Raw genomic sequence first — 13,056 nt, 5'->3', positions numbered from 1 at the left:
AGAAAATCTACAAACAACAAATGCTGGAGAGGGTGTGGAGAAAAGGGAACCCTCTTGCACTGTTGGTGAGAATGTAAGTTGATACAGGCACATGGAAACAGTATGGAGGTTCCTTAAAAAACGAAACATAGAATTACCATATGACCCAGCAATCCCACTACTGGGCATATACCCAGAGAAAACCATAATTCAAAAAGACACATGCACCCCATTTTCATTGCAGCACTATTTACAATACCCAGGATATGGAAGCAACCTAAATGCCCATCGACAGATGAATGGATAAAGAAGATGTGGTACATATATACAATGGAATATTACTCAGCCATAAAAAGGAATGAAATTGGGTCATTTGCAGAGATGTGGATGGATCTAGAGACTGTCATACAGAGTGAAGTAAGTCAGAAAGAGAAAAACAAATATCGTATATTAACGCATATATGTGGAACCTAGAAAAATGGTACAGATGAACCAGTTTGCAGGGCAGAAACAGTGACACAGATGCAGAGAACAAATGTATGGACACCAACGGGGGAAAGTGGCAGGTGGTGGTGGTGGTGGTGGTGATGTGATGAATTGGGAGATTGGGATTGACATATATACACTAATATGTATAAAATGTATAACTAATAAGAATCCGCTGTATAAAAAAAAAACTGTGGGTAATAGCAGAATACAGAGAAGAATAAGAAATAATCGTTATTATTAATAACAGTAATAATAATAAGTGTCTTACTGTTGCCAGACTTCAGAACTTGGCATCTACCCGTAAGTACACTGCCTCAGAGATGCAAGTCCATCCAAGGCCAGCCATTCCGCTTGAGCTTTGGACCCTTCCTTTCCTAAGTATCACAATCTCTTTACCCACTAATTCCCTCTTCCGTAGCTTTTCCCGTTTTCCTTTACTGCCTTCTTAGGTTGGCATTCAAACACGCTTAGGACTTGCCTCTCTTAAAAACTTCCTCTTGACTCTCATCTCCCTCCACCTGTCACTCTACACTGTCTAACATCTTGAAAGCCAACCATAAAGAGTAGTCTTGCACTCTCTCCACTTCATTAACCCCTCGCTCATCAGTTCTCTAAAATGTGGCATCCACTCCCATAATTCCAATGAAACTGTTCTTGCCAACATCACTAACAAGCTTGTCCACACTTTCAGCATCATCCTTGTCTCTAACCTCTCCCCTACCCCCCACATCCGGTCATTTACTGAGCTGGTCAATTTCCCCTCCTTCATACCTCTGGAATCCATCCACTTTTCTCCATCATTTCACCGCTGGGTTACTCGAACAGATCTCCCAAACTCAAGTCCTGCCCTCCGCACGGTACCCAGAATGATGTTCCTAAAACACAGATCTGATCATGTCACATCCCTGCTTAAACTACTTCTGTGGCATCTCACTGCCCTTGAAATTACTTTCCAAATCCTGAATATAACTTATAAGGCCTTCACAATCTGGCCCAAAGTTCTTACAGAATAAGAAACTGGTCGTTCAGAGGGTCAGGAGACTTGCTGCCATTGCCGATTCACCAGCCCTGGGAGCAGAGCCTGAATCCAGGTCCTCATCTCTAAACCCCACCTCTTTCTACTACTGGTGGATTATTTCTTTTATTGTCTATTCTACATGATCCATTCTCCTTGTCATTTCTATTAAGAAATGGGACCAAGAGTTGATGATAGATGGAGTTGGGGAACTTGCTGAAGGTCACACCCAGTTGCTCAGGGGCCCAGCATGACTCACCCTGAGCTCTGTGCTTCAGTTGCTTTTCTAGAGGGCTTCCCAAATCACAGGTGCTGAGCAGGGTAGTTTCTCTCCACAGGTACACAGAGTTGGGCGGAGGGTGGCATCTACAGAGCACTGAACTCAGAATTAGACGACCTGGGCTCTAGTCTACTAACTGTGTAGAATTATTCAAGTCTTTCACTTGGCTGAGTCTTGGTTTCTTCATTTGTTAAATGGAGCTGCAATACTGCCGCGCGTGTGTGTGTACATACGTACACAGGATAAACATAATGCTTATTCTGCCTCTCAGAGCTCTTGTGGAAATCAAGTGAGAAGAGAAACAGGAAAGGACTCTACAAATATGTTATTAGTACTGACAAAGGAAGGTTTAAAAGTAAAAGTCTAGAGCACACTTAACCAAAGAGGGCATTACAGCATTCCCGTTTACTCTTTATGAAGTCAGTTCTTATCTGTCAGGTAAGATTACCAAACTCAAAGGAGTTAGAGGTTAAGTCAGGCCTCCTCCTGTAAAGTCGATCAAGAAATCTAAAAAAGCAGATATTCTAAGATATTCTCTTCTTGAAGATTATTTCCCTATTCTCAATTCCAAGGAAAGAACACATAAATATTCTTTATCTTTCTAGATTATCTAAAACTGATTAAGGCAACTGTTTTGCAACTTTGAACCCATATAGACCAAGGTGAGCCATAACTATCATTTGTGGTTTAATAACTGATGTTTCCATTATTTTAGCCCTGTTATTAAGATGAATTATACTTTAAGATAATATCTTCAGGTCACTAACAAATATTAGCATAAAAAGTCCCCTTCGAAAAATAGGTGATAAGATTTAGAGTTAATTCATGCTTCCAATCAAAAATCAATGAAAAAACATTTTCCACCATTAACAATAAATCTTGCTTAATTTACTGCTTGAGTTGCTTTAATCACCTCAAGGAAGTTTTCAGCTACCTTCCTAACTAGTTACTTTTCTACTCTCATCTCTAAGCAAGAATTTTTTCTTCCTCGTTCACTAAGCAAATCCTTTCATGTGAACCTTAAAATAACTTTAACCCACAAATTCTCCTGGTTAACATCTTTGTCAAACATATTCACAGGCACTGAAACTGCCACTCACCGGTTTTTAGACACATGCTTTACATCCCTGTACAATTAGTTTCATGAATCATCTTAATAATTGATTAATTAGACACCAAATTCATTGTCTGAAATTTAGAATATATCTTGTCAGAAATTTAACCACAGTAAATCTACACAAAACTGGTGAGCCCCATAGTCAGAAGTTGAGAAATCACAACAGGAAAGAGGGACCAAGGTTTTATTTTGAGAAGAGCGAAATAATTGTGGAGATGGATTAAGAACACTTGAATACCTTTAACGGCTACTGCCACTGCTGGAACAGCCTTCTAAAAATATTTATGACAAGAATCTAAATTATAACTAATAGATTTTTTTAATATATTATGTACCAGAAGACTGAAATCAGCAGGAAATCTAATTAATGCAGTCACTATAAAACAGCAATTGACATCAAATGTTGGATAAAATGAAATTTTAAGAACTTTAATCTCTTCCCTTAAATTAAAGATAGTAAATGAAACACCTCTGTAAAATATCTTTTAAGAGTCACTATAATTGCAAGAGGCATATTATTAATTCAACAGATTTAGTTATTAATTATAAATGAATAACTTCTGCAGACAGAATTGACTGGCAACATATCAAGTCAAAGTGCTAGGTTTTTAAACCAACAATTGAGGAGTTTTTGAGATCCTAGATTATTTTACATTCAAGGAAATTACTCTTAAGATAAATAAAACCATATCAGGGTTTAATGTGCCCATTCCAAAAGGAATCAGACATCAGCCCATCATTTACCTTTTAAAATGTATATTATTCATAATTTCAGGATGAATAAGATCTGGTTTACAACAGTTTACATGAAAAAGATCAGGGTGGGGGGGTAGGAGGAGTAGAGAGTGGGGACAGAAGAACTGATTATTAGCTCAGTGAATTGGAATGAACCTGGTGACAGAGCTACTATAGAAAGCCACAGAGAGCACTGACAGAAGTGTCTAGGGAGTCCACACACTATGACATGGTCGGGCCATACTGGGAATATTTGATGCAGTTCTGAATATGCAATGCCCTGAGGGGCTGACAAACTAGATTCCAAGTAGAGGGGAATCATCTATAATCCTGATGTTTGGGGATGGAGATCTCAAATCATGCCACATGGAAAAGGGAGATTTATCTTGTGTTGCTTCAAGGAGCAGAATATTAAACAACGGGAGAAATTAAAGAGAGCTAGAATTTAGTTCCGTGGAAGAAAAAAGAATCTAAAAATCAGAGTTGTCTGAATGGAATGGGATTCTGAACAAGTAGTGAACACTGAATATTATAGTGGGGTCTGGATGCCTGTCTGACATGAATTCTATAAAACAGATGCCAGGTCCTGCAGTGGCAGGTGCACAGGCGAAATCGAGAAAGGTTCAAAGCAGTATTAAGAATTAACTGAGGACTTCTATCAGTTTCTGGAGTTTTGTCCAAGTTGGTACTCTGACTGATCCTCACACTGAAACCTAAAAATGTTGGGTAAAGCATTAAAAATAGATAGTTGGATATGACCTGGCTGGTTAGTAAGGAATATTGGAAGCCAAAGATTAACTGAAAGCAGGAAATTGAAAGAGGTAAGCAACAGACTAAAAGTGGTTTCAGTCTTGGGGGCATTTGCTGGTCTGGGTGGACTTTAGCTGTTGTTTTCACAGCTTCATAGTGGTGCTATAGGCAGGAAAAAAAAGAAAAAAAAAAAAAAAAAACTCCCGAAGAGGAGCATCTATTAGGACATACCAGGGGACCATACCCTCAGTGTTTGGGAGACTGACACTTCAGGACTACAAAGACAATTACCTGCCTCAAATCTTGGTGCTAAGTGAAAGGGGGAGATTCCTGAACCTCCAAGAATTCAGAACCACAAGCCAGGCCTTATACAAGTTTGTGGCCAGAAATAACTTGAGATCCAAAAAACCTCAAGTTGAGAGCTGAGTTTCCAGTGGTTCTGGGGGTTGGGAGTGACTCCATTCATCTGAGAGAAGCAAAGGCAATTTCTCTCTAGGGAAATCCACCCTCAACTCTGGTGGCAGAAAATTCCCACAGATAAGATCTAAGAAATATGAACTCATAGTAAAAACTAAAAACAAAACAAAACAAACAAACAACCCCCCTACACACACAAAAGCAAGGCACCATGAGTAAGAGCCAGCAAAAACAACACAGTGAGAATCAGAATTATAAAAGCTTTAGCTACTGCATTTATCAAAAAACAGAATTGAGAGAGAAAATACGTATAAGCATGCATCACACACAGGATACTCAAAGCTGGCTAGGATTCTGCATATGCTGAAATCTCATTCATTCTTCAAAAGCATCTTACTATCAGAGCTGCTGTAAAAGTTAATACATAAAGCATAATTAAAACCTGAGATAAAAGTCTCTTCCTGGTATTCATTAGACTACAGCTTATTTCTGTACAAAGACCTATAGCCAGAACAAGGCTATGTAAATTCTTATCTATATGTGCCTATGTACATGTGTTTTAAATCAACACCAAGTATGCTTATTTTGAAACATACTAGCATAGGTAAAAGTGGTCATATTTATAAACTCTAAAAATTTAACTCTATCAAACTCACAAAAGAGTTGACTAAAAAAAAAAATTACAACAAACACAAAACGTGTTAGAGTGATACCTGAATTCTGCAGCAGATATTGCCACTTGGAAACTGTAATCCTTACTCTAAACCCACTCGCCACTTTCATTGCTAAAAGCAATCGAGGAAAAAGTGGGAAATGGTCCTACTGGTACGGGTTCCAAGTCAGAGTCTTCAGCTAACTGAATGTGGGACCGAAACAAAATTAAACATTGGGAAATTTCACTACAAAACGGAGAGGCTAACCAAAATTTAGAGTGGACTGTACATCATCCAATGCTCTTTCCTTAGCTCCACACTTTAGCGCTAATGTGCATTTACATAACATGTGTCAGGCAAACTCATCCAAGGACAGCAGCATTCTCATTCCACTGGTTTCAATGACCTCAAAAAAGATACGTGATGCTGCTAGAAGTTCAGGACCCTGGGGTTGCCTCATATGTTTCCTTCTCTGGAAAGGTTTGCCATGGTCCAAACAATACTAACCCTCAAAAGCTGATGGTGATGAACCAGAGGGATGAATAGAAGTAGGTTTATTAGACTGTTTGATGCAGTACACCTGAGAACAAATGTTAAACTAGAGTTTTAAATCTGTCAAAATGTTCAATCGAGTTTAGAAGAAGGTTATGCAGCTACAGCTCCTAATGCAACCTCTTACAATACCCCACCAAATATCTAGATAAATGCAGAAAAAGAGGTGTGAGGGGGTGGAATCCCACTAGCACCAAAACAGAAGCAAAAGCAAATTCCAAGGATTCCTGTAATCATAAAGCTAATGCAACACGACAACCCAAAACCTATGGGATGCAGCAAAAGCAGTTCTAAGAGGGAAGTTTATAGCAATACAAGCCTACCTCAAGAAACAAGAAACGTCTCGAATAAACAACCTAACCTTGCACCTAAAGCAATTAGAGAAAGAAGAACAAATTACCCCAAAGTTAGCAGAAGGAAAGAAATCATAAAGATCAGATCAGAAATAAATGAAAAAGAAATGAAGGAAACAATAGCAAAGATCAATAAAACTAAAAGGTGGTTCTTTGAGAAGATAAACAAAATTGATAAACCATTAGCCAGACTCAAATCAATAGAATTAGAAATGAAAAAGGAGAAGTAACAACTGACACTGCAGAAATACAAACGATCATGAGAGATTACTACAAGCAACTCTACGCCAATAAAATGGACAACCTGGAAGAAACGGACAAATTCTTAGAAATGCACAACCTGCCGAGACTGAACCAGGAAGAAATAGAAAATATGAACAGACCAATCACAAGCATTGAAATTGAAACTGTGATTAAAAATCTTCCAACAAACAAAAGCCCAGAACCAGATGGCTTCACAGGCGAATTCTATCAAACATTTAGAGAAGAGCTAACACCTATCCTTCTCAAACTCTTCCAAAATATTGCAGAGGGAGGAACACTCCCCAACTCACTCTACGAGGCCACCATCACCCTGATACCAAAACCAGACAAAGATGTCACAAAGAAAGAAAACTACAGGCCAATATCACTGATGAACATAGATGCAAAACTCAACAAAATACTAGCAAACAGAATCCAACAGCACATTAAAAGGATCATACACCATGATCAAGTGGGGTTTATTCCAGGAATGCAAGGATTCTTCAATATACGCAAATCAATCAACGTGATACACCATATTAACAAATTGAAGGAGAAAAACCATATGCTCATCTCAATAGATGCAGAGAAAGCTTTCGACAAAATTCAACACCCATTTATGATAAAAACCCTCCAGAAAGTAGGCATAGAGGGAACTTTCCTCAACATAATAAAGGCCATATATGACAAACCCACAGCCAACATCTTCCTCAATGGTGAAAAACTGAAACCATTTCCACTAAGATCAGGAAAAAGACAAGGTTGCCCACTCTCACCACTATTATTCAACATAGTTTTGGAAGTGTTAGCCACAGCAATCAGAGAAGAAAAAGAAATAAAAGGAATCCAAATCGGAAAAGAAGAAGTAAAGCTGTCACTGTTTGCAGATGACATGATACTATACATAGAGAATCCTAAAGATGCCACCAGAAGACTACTAGAGCTAATCAATGAATTTGGTAAAGTAGCAGGATACAAAATTAATGCACAGAAATCTCTTGCATTCCTATACACTAATGATGAAAAATCTGAAAGTGAAATTAAGAAAACACTCCCATTTACCATTGCAACAAAAAGAATAAAATATCTAGGAATAAGCCTAGCTAAGGAGACAAAAGACCTGTATGCAGAAAATTATAAGACACTGATGAAAGAAGTTAAAGATGATACAAATAGATGGAGAGATATACCATCTTCTTGGATTGGAAGAATCAAAATTGTGAAAATGACTCTGCTACCCAAAGCAATCTACAGATTCCATGCAATCCCTATCAAACTACCACTGGCATTTTTCACAGAACTAGAACAAAAAATTTCACAATTTGTATGGAAACACAAAAGACCCCGAATAGCCAATCTTGAGAACGAAAAATGGAGCTGGAGGAATCAGGTTCCCTGACTTCAGACTATACTACAAAGCTACAGTAATCAAGACAGTATGGTACTGGCACAAAAACAGAAACATAGATCTGTTGGAATCTATCTATGGAAGAGGATAGAAAGCCCAGAGATAAACCCACGCACCTATGGTCAACTAATCTATGACAAAGGAGGCAAGAATATACAGTGGAGAAAAGACAGCCTCTTCAATAAGTGGTGCTGGGACAACTGGACAGCTACATGTAAAAGAATGAAATTAGAACACTCCCTAACACCACACACAAAAATAAACTCAAAATGGATTAAAGACCTAAATGTAAGGCCAGACACTATCAAACTCTTAGAGGAAAACATAGGCAGAACACTCTATGACATAAATCACAGCAACATCCTTTTTGACCCAGCTCCTAGAGAAATGGAAATAAAAACAAAAATAAACAAATGGGACCTAATGAAACTTAAAAGCTTTTGCACAGCAAAGGAAACCATAAACAAGACCAAAAGACAACCCTCAGAATGGGAGAAAATATTTGCAAATGAAGCAACTGACAAAGGATTAATCTCCAAAATTTACAAGCAGCTCATGCAGCTCAATAACAAAAAAACAAACAACCCAATCCAAAAATGGGCAGAAGACCTAAATAGACATTTCTCCAAAGAAGATATACAGATTGCTAACAAACACATGAAAGAATGCTCAACATCATTAATCATTAGAGAAATGCAAATCAAAACTACAATGAGATATCATCTCACACCGGTCAGAATGGCCATCATCAAAAAATCTACAAACAATAAATGCTGGAGAGGGTGTAGAGAAAAGGGAACCCTGTTGCACTGTTGGTGGGAATGTAAATTGATACAGCCACTATGGAGAACAGTATGGAGGTTCCTTAAAAAACTAAAAATAGAACTACCATATGACCCAGCAATCCCACTACCGGGCATATACCCTGAGAAAACCATAATTCAAAAAGAGTCATGTACCAAAATGTTCATTGCAGCTCTATTTACAATAGCCAGGACATGGAAGCAACCTAAGTGTCCATTATCGGATGAATGGATAAAGAAGATGTGGCACATATATACAATGGAATATTACTCAGCCATAAAAAGAAACGAAATGGAGTTATTTGTAGTGAGGTGGATGGAGTTAGAGTCTGTCATACAGAGTGAAGTAAGTCAGAAAGAGAAAAACAAATACAGTATGTTAACACATATATATGGAATCTAAGGAAAAAAAAAAAATAAAGGCCATGAAGAACCTAGTGGCAAGACAGCAATAAAGACAGAGACCTACTAGAGAATGGACTTGAGGATATGGGGAGGGGGAAGGGTAAGATGTGACAAAGTGAGAGAGTGGCATGGACATATATACACTACCAAACGTAAAATAGATAGCTAGTGGGAAGCAACCGCATAGCACAGGGAGATCAGCTCTGTGCTTTGTGACCACCTAGGGGGGTGGGATAGGGAGGGTGGGAGGGAGGGAGATGCAAGAGGGAAGAGATATGGGAACATATGTATTTGTATAACTGATTCACTTTGTTATAAAGCAGAAACTAACACACCATTGTAAAGCAATTATACTCCAATAAAGATGTTAAAAAAAAAAAAAAGCTAATGCAACTGAATTAAAACCACCACACACACACACACACACACACACACACACACACACACACACACACACGACCTAAGCCAGCATCCAGAAACAGGATATGCCTTTGCACCTAAAGTATGCAGAAATGCCTCTCCCTTCAGTGTCTCCTCCTTGGTTTAAAAGCAGGCATGGGATGAGCCAACAGAAAAACTGGGCAGACAGCTCTGGTCCACAGGGGAGATGCTCATGCATTAGAAATGCCGTAACGCAATGAAAACATTCATCTTCCACCCTTTCGTAAAATTGCAAGATTTAGATCTGCCATGAACAGGATGCTCCACGAACAGGTCCTGCTGCCTGCTCCGCAGGCAGTGAGGATCAGGCTGCACGACTCTGGCAGGGCCAGGCCCTGTGCACGGGTGACCATGGCAGGGCTGGCAGTCAGAGTCTAGGGCATTAAGTCCACAGGCTTGCCAGTGACTCTAGGCCTGGCTCTAAAAAGGCACCTAAGTGACACACAGACATACCACCCCTCAACGTAGAGAGAAGATGAAAGCTGGCAAGGTAAACCAGGGTTTCAGAAGATTAGATGGGCCACCCATAGGCTGAAGGCCCAAGAGTGGAGAACCTACAAAGCAGAGAGACAGAGGGAGAAACGAGACCACAGCAGATCCACAAAGACAATCAGCAAGAATGAGAGAGAGGCCCAACTGCCCCTGAACTCTCCCCAGAACTCTCAGTGGTGACTTTACAGCTCCTTGTCCCCAGTCAACCCCACCTGACCTAGCTCTAGGGCGTTTCTTCTGGCATCAAAAGAATCCCAACCACAACACAGCAACTATCCCTGGAATCTTGACCTGTCACGTTGGCCATCACAAAGGCCAAGATCATCAACTGATATACTGCTGCTGTACAGAGGATTCTGTTCAAGGAAGGAGAGAGAAGGGTCAGAATCAACACTTGCAAGAACCCTCTAATATTTCATTCAGGGAACACAGGAAATGATCAACTGCTGGGGAACAAAAGCAAATATTCATGTTATCTTTCAGCTAAGACAGGATGGTTTATTTTGGGAAAAGGCCCCTTAGAACACAGGAGACGACTGTGTAACAAATCCTAAAGCAGTAAAGCCTTGTCAAAGTTACCACAGCACCACTGAGGACAGCTGACCATGTACACTGATAGATCACAATAAGGTTTCTCTCTTCCTCTAAGAATAATATGCGTTTTTAAGGATTTCTGTGAAAGTACCCAAATATTTGAGAGATATATTCTGATACTATATTTATCATATTAGCATTTTTTCTTAAGGTCTTCATCTTACTAACTGCTTCTGGAGCAGGTAACAACTCATTCACTACAGCATCAGCTTTCTGTCAAGAGGTGATACGAAAGAATATTAACTACCCAACACTGAGGTAGAGCCTATCCCTTTTTTCTGCTGTATTTTTCTAAGCCTTGCCTAACTTTCTTAGATGGGAAGCAAACAAGTCACCCTCAGGAAAGGAAGTAAAGTGATGGGAAGGAAAACCCATACATTCTAATCTCTGTTGGGAAAAACACCCTTCGTAGTCCCTGCTGTCCAATCCAGACAATGAAAGACCCCCGCAAACACTCCACAACCAGGCCCCCCAGATGGACCCCCGTGCAGTTCACACGCTCTGCACACCCCAAAGCAGCCCCACTGCCCAGTGCCTTCCTCACTGCCCCTTCCAGCTTCCCTGGCGGAGGAAAGCACACTCCCAGGCCTGACCAGGTTTTACCTTCTAAATCTAAACTCAATGTACACTTAGCAAACTAATTTTTTTTAAATCCAGTTTTTCAAAACTTAAGTTTATAATTCTGTATTTTCCTACATTTTATAAAGTTATTGAGTGTTTTAGTCCATTAAAAAAAGCAGGATTAACTGTGAACGAAGTAAAAATGAGTAAAGGGATATTATAGTTAGGCAGGCTTGGAAAAAAATGTGGATTTTTTTTAGACATACAGAATAGAAGTCTACCTTTTCAGCTTCTTTAAATTAGTCTTTTCCCTTCCCACGTGTGTGAATCTCCTCATCAATTCCGAGAGCGGCATTAACAAATGCCTACGTGATGCGAAGCAGGGAGAGCACGGACCACGGTGAGATCAGTCACTGTGACTGACAAGCATAAAACAATGTCCCTGTCACGAACTGGTAATATTTAGATACCAATTTTAAATAAAAATGTATTTTACACACAACTATTGTTTTCTCTATCATTTCTTGAAGTGAAAGAGTTTTACAGGATGAGGGAGTGCTTCAAATTCAGGTCAAATTATCAAAACACTGCACTACGGCTATTAGGAGTGATCAATTATTTTGGACCCCTAGAAGCAGTGTGAGGCAACACCCCAGTCTTTAGTTACATTCCTAGCCATGGCACAGATTCACTTCACAGTCTGGACCTGCAGTTCTTTGGGGGAACTTATTTAACTTGATGCTCATACTGTCCAGATTTGCCAACCTGGCTTCTGAGTTCCTCTGACATGTCTTCATCATTTTTGGGCACTTCCTTATTTTTTCACACAACACAATGTTCAGGCTTGTACCTCCCCTCCCCAGGCCCCGGACTTGGATTATTTCTCCAAAGGGCCCTGGCTCCTTTCAGAGAAGAACGGTATTTAGCAACTAAGATCTGCATCCTAGGTGTGCTCACTGCCGTTGGAGTCTTGCTGCCCTCAGGCTGTCAGGGAACATAGCAGGGGACCACACCTAAGTAGAGAGATATAGCCATATGTGTTTCTGTATGTCTAAGTTTATAGAAATCCATGAATTCATGCTGGTATCCCCAATTTCAACCTGACACCACAGCATTCGTTCTAGTTTTCTCCCTTTGCATAACTGTAATTCCCTTCTTGGAAGTGAGAAATCTGGTTCCCATTTTCCTTGACATACTCATGTATTTGGTCAATCTCCTTACATGTATGTAATCTCTCACTGCTGACACTGATCCCAGTGGAATACCCTCCTCATTCTACTCGGGCTTGAATACTGTGAGTCAGGCTAATACTGCCACACCCCACACCACCCAGGTCCCATCTCACCCCTCAGGATCTGACACCCAACCCCAGGCTGCCCTCCTCATCCCAAACTAGGCCACAGCTGTGCTCCCCCTCCGCCCACGTGGCTGCCCTCCTTAGGCTCCGACAGCTGTGCAGGGCTGTCCTCCTAAGATGACACCCTCCTCACCCCAGCTGGACCACCGTGGTTCAAGCCCACCTCATCCCCGCACAGACAGCTACCTTGTCTGGTCCCACCTAGTGGCTTCTGAGCTGAACTGCTGCGGAAGTGGAAGAGGAAGAAATTGGTAATAATCTCAACATAAAAGATGAATGGTATATGAAAAATGCCAGACTGGTACATCTCTGAAATCTCTGCAGGTAAAATTAACAAATAAAATATAGCTAATGACAGGTGGTACATTTTCATTTTATATAATAGTCCTGAAACTTCCACAGACATTTAAGT

General features: G+C 40.1%; 1 protein-coding gene across 1 annotated transcript in view; it reads right to left on the bottom strand.

Annotated features, from left to right (window-relative positions):
* The window catches only part of PELI2 (pellino E3 ubiquitin protein ligase family member 2), a 202,642-nt gene that overhangs the window by 67,812 nt on the left and 121,774 nt on the right, over positions 1–13,056 (bottom strand). The window lies entirely within an intron of this gene.

Source organism: Eubalaena glacialis, chromosome 2, assembly GCF_028564815.1.
Source record: "Eubalaena glacialis isolate mEubGla1 chromosome 2, mEubGla1.1.hap2.+ XY, whole genome shotgun sequence".
Classification (NCBI taxonomy): Eukaryota; Metazoa; Chordata; class Mammalia; order Artiodactyla; family Balaenidae; genus Eubalaena; species Eubalaena glacialis.
This window is presented reverse-complemented; position numbering and strand designations above follow the sequence as displayed.